Source organism: Lathyrus oleraceus, chromosome 3 (assembly GCF_024323335.1).
Source record: "Lathyrus oleraceus cultivar Zhongwan6 chromosome 3, CAAS_Psat_ZW6_1.0, whole genome shotgun sequence".
Classification (NCBI taxonomy): Eukaryota; Viridiplantae; Streptophyta; class Magnoliopsida; order Fabales; family Fabaceae; genus Lathyrus; species Lathyrus oleraceus.
Genome location: NC_066581.1, coordinates 500,477,724 through 500,482,937, shown reverse-complemented (window position 1 = coordinate 500,482,937; position 5,214 = coordinate 500,477,724).

The window sequence follows — 5,214 nt, the reverse complement described above, 5'->3', positions numbered from 1 at the left end:
CGGGAGTACGGCCTCCATGCCCTAAACAAGAGAGAAAGGGGTTGCCCCTGTTGAAGTGCGGACAAATGTACGATATCCATGCAAAGCAAATGGTAGCATCTCATGCCAATCTTTGTATGTAAAAACCATCTTCTGGATAATCTTCTTGATATTCTTATTAGCAGCTTCAACAGCCCCATTCATCTTGGATCTATAAGGAGAAGAATTATGGTGTGCAATCTTGAACTCACTACACAACTCTTTCATCATCTTGTTATTCAAGTTAGATCCATTATCAGTAATGATCTTATCTGGCACACCATAACGGTATATGAGTTGATTCTTGATAAACTTCACGACCACCTGCCTGGTCACATTTGCATATGATGCCGCTTCAACCCACTTAGTGAAGTAATCAATTGCTACGAGAATAAACCTGTGTCCAGTGAACGCTTTCGGCTCAATCATGCCAATCATGTCAATTCCCCACATAGAGAAAGGCCATGGTGATGAAATTACATTCAGAAGTGTCGGGGGAATATGAATCTTATCCGCATAAATCTGACACTTATGGCATTTCTTTACATATTTGCAGCAGTCAGACTCCATTGTCAGCCAATAGTAGCCTGTTCTCAACATATTTCTAGCCATGGCATGTCCATTGGAATGGGTACCAAATGAACCTTCATGGACCTCAGTCATCAACAGGTCTGCTTCGTGTCTATCCACGCATCTGAGCAAAACCATGTCAAAATTTCTCTTATAAAGCACTTCGCCATTGAGGTAGAAACTGCCTGACAATCTTCTCAAAGTCTTCCTATCTTTCACAGATGCCCCAGGCGGATAAACCTGGTTCTGGAGGAAGCACTTGATGTCATAATACCATGGTTTATCATCCTTCACTTCTTAAACTGCAAATACATGAGCTGTTCTTTCCAAGCGCATCACGATGATATTGGGAACTTCATTCCACAATTTAACCACAATCATCGAAGCAAGCGTAGCAAGAGCGTCTCCCATCCGATTCTCATCTCGAGGAATATGGTGAAAGTCAACCTCAGTAAAGAACGTTGAAATCCTCCTCACATAATCCCTATATGGAATAAGACCACGCTGATTCGTCTCCCATTCACCCTTGATCTGATTGACAACGAGGGCCGAATCACCATAAACATCAAGATGCTTGACCCTTAGATCAATGCATTCTTCTAATCCCATAATACAGGCCTCATACTCAGCCATATTATTCGTGCATTTGAAAGTTAGCCTTGCTGTAAAAGGAATATGTGTGCCCTGAGGAGTAATAATTACTGCCCCAATACCATTTCCATACTGATTTACAACGCCATCAAATACCATACTCCATCTGGAACCAGGCTCTGGCCCTTCGTCGAGTGTAGGCTCATCACAATCTTTCATCTTCAAATACAGAATCTCCTCATCTGGGAAGTCATACTGAATTGACTGATAATCCTCAATAGGATGATGTGCCAAGTGGTCTGCCAAGATACTACCTTTAATAGCCTTCTGAGCTCGATACTCAATATGATACTCAGATAACAACATCTGCCAACGGGCAATCCTCCTGGTTAAAGCAGGCTTCTCAAATATATACTTGATTGGATCCATTATGGATATTAACCAAGTTGTATGATTTATCATATACTGGCGTAAACGCTTAGCGGCCCAAGCCAAAGCACATCATGTCTTCTCAAGCATTGAGTATCGAGACTCACAATCAGTGAACTTCTTACTCAGGTAGTAAATAGCATACTCTTTCTTTCCTGATTCATCTTGCTGACCAAGGACACAAACCATCGAGTCTTCAAGAACTGTCAGATACATAATCAAGGGTCTCCCTTCCACAGGCGGGGACAAAATTGGAGGCTCAGATAGGTACTCTTTAATACTGTTGAAAGCTTTCTGGCAATCCTCGGTCCAATCATGGGACTGATCTTTCCGGAGGAGCTTGAATCTCGACGCACATGTGGCAGTCATGTGGGATATGAATCTGGAAATATAATTCAAGCGACCAAGAAAACCTCGGACTTGCTTCTCAATTTTGGGCGCAGGCATCTCTTGTATTGCTTTGACCTTTGCAGGATCAACCTCAATACCTCTTTCGCTGACAATAAAGCCCAATAACTTGCCAGAACGGACTCCAAATGTACACTTGTTGGGATTCAGACGAAGCTTGTACTTCCTCAAACGCTGAAAAAGCTTCAACAAGTGCTCTACATGTTCAACTTCCGTTCTTGACTTAGCAATCATATCATCAACATATACCTCAATCTCCTTGTGCATCATATCATGGAACAAGGTGGTCATAGCTCGTTGATACGTGGCTCCGGCGTTCTTCAAACCGAAGGGCATCACTCGATAACAGAATGTTCCCCAAGATGTGATGAATGTTGTCTTCTCCATATCCTCGGGTGCCATCTTAATCTGATTATATCCGGAAAATCCGTCCATAAATGAGAAGACTTTGAATTTAGCTGTATTGTCTACCAACATATCAATATGTGGTAGAGGGAAATCATCTTTCTTAGGCACGAGCACAATATTGGCCACCCATTGAGGATATGTAGAAGTCACCAGAAACCCCGCATCAATTTGCTTCTGAACTTCCTCTTTGATCTTCACTGCCATATCAGGATGAGTTCTTCTGAGCTTCTGCTTCACAGGCACGCACTCAGGCTTCAAGGGTAGGAAATGTTGCACAATATTTGTATCTAGACCCGGCATGTCTTCATACGACCAAGCAAAGGCATCGACATATTCTCGTAGAAATTCAATCAACCCCTTCTTAACAGATTCTTCCAGGAGTGCCCCAATCTTCACTTCTCGCACACAATCCTCAGACCCCAAGTTGACTGTTTCCAGATTCTCAAGATGCGGCTGAATGATCTTCTCTTCATGCTCAAGTAGACGGGTAATCTCGTCAAGAATCTCTTCAGCATCATCTTCCTCTACCTCAAATACAGGGAACTCAAAATTGGGAGATGGTGTCGGATCATTATGTTCAATGGGTTTGATCAACCTGCATAATGATTTTGGATATGAAAAGCTTTTAGAAATCAAACAAGGCAAATCATTATGCAGATAAAAAGATTGATTTTATTCTATTTTTAGGGTTTTATGTGATCACCAATTTCATGCAAAACGAAAAGGGAAAATAATTGGAAAAACAAACATTTAACATGAATTTATTGAATGAAAATATCATTGTATTTATGTTGCCAACAATGTCATCACTCCTCCTTTTGGCATGGGAGAAGGGTTTTTAAACAAAGCGATCATTACGTTGACTTATGGATGACTGTAGGAATATCCACAGCGACCCAATTGTTGCAGATCCCTCCAGGGATGATGAAATTGTCAGAATCCTCTGTATCTTCTTCCAAAACAGCAGCAGCTTCTTCCTCCTGACCAGTGTGGATAAAACCTCCACTCTTGAACAACCCTTTCTCATTGAAAACCCCAGAAGAAAAGCATATGCTAGCCCGAGACTTATTGTCTTCCATCTCAATCATTTTTCCTAGACCAGCAATTGCACCACACTCAATGGCCCATTTCGCATCTCTATAGGAAGTAAATGAAGGAATTCTTTTCTCAACAGACTCCGCTATAGATAAAGCTTGGAAAGGAGTTCCAACTTCATCTTCAGCATCTATGTACGAGAAGGAAGACAAGTGGCTAACCAGGAGAGCCTTTTCTCCCCCTACCACTACCAGTTTCTTATTCTTCACAAATTTCAGCCTCTGGTGTAGGGTGGATGTCACGGCGTCCGCCTCGTGAATCCATGGTCTTCCTAGGAGACAGCTGTACGATGGGTGAATGTCCATAACCTGGAAGGTAATTTTGAAATCACTTGGTCCAATCTTGATTGGGAGATCAAATTCCCCAATCACAGTCTTTCGAAACCTATCGAAAGCTTTCACAACTACCCCACTCTGCCTCATGGGAGGCCCTTGATAAGACAGTTTTGAGAGAGTGGTTTTTGGCAATACATTCAGGGATGACCTAGTGTCCACCAGCACATTGGATATGGCTTCGTCTCTATAATTCATGGATATGTGTAAAGCCAAGTTGTGGTCTCTTCCTCTTTGAGTTCACGGTTGTCTTGCTCTAGATGATCCATCAGTCTTGAAGAGTTGGCTCTAGTGTAGTACCGGTGAGTCAGCTTGTCTTCAAAATAAATGAAGAACACAGAGTTAGACCACTAGACCAGAAGCCAGGAACAAAACCTGCTTATACATATGATGCATGCAATGCTTGTGCATATGATTTGTTTTTATTTCAAAGGAACTCTAGGGTTTTAATTGCAAATTTTGGAAATATTAACTGGTTATCACATATGGAAATATCTCATCAAATAATATCAGGGAAAAGAAATACAACATTTGTCAATAATATACAAGAGAAAAGGAAAATAATCATCCTATGGATCCCTAGGAACAATCATCTAAAGCTCGGGACACAGGAAGATAGGATGCGTGAAGTCTCTTCACCTCCTTCTCGTAAGTTGCCTCCATATCTGCCTTTTCCTTGGCGAGTCGATCGTACTTCCTCTTCCAAAACCGGGAAGACTGAGGAAGTAGAGAAGTTCATGCATCATTAGGATCATCAATAACCTGATGCTCGAGGAACTCTATCAAAGCATCTTTCTCCTTAATCTGCTGAAGCAACTCTTCCCTTTCACGGATCCAGGCACGTGATAGGTCTTCGTCTCTCAACTCCTCTACTCCTTGGTTAGGGAGGGTTGAAGGTCCAGCCATAACCAAAGGTGTAGGTCTCGGATATTCGTAAGGCATGAAATACTCAGATGCTCTCTTCCTTACCCAAGCAGTGTAAGGCTCCATAGCAACACAACTCTTAGGACCCAACTCCTTCCTTCCTTTCTTATGAACCTTGCGCCAAGCGCGAACCATTCTGCCCTTCAAGCCTTGGGGATCTTTACCCTCCTGAAAGAACACACCCTCTAACAGAATGTTATTAGGTTTATCCTTTAGGGGGAACCGAAGCTGACGACGTGCTAAAACAGGGTTGTAGTTAATCCCACCACATGTACCAAGAAGAGGTACATTGGAGAATTCACCACAAAAGTCAATAATATGCACACCATCATACACACAGTTATACCAAGAGATATCATCATTAGTGAGAGACATAAGTCTCGTGGACCACCGTAGACATCTCTTGTTCTCCTTGAAGGCGACCGTCTGAGGTAAGTGA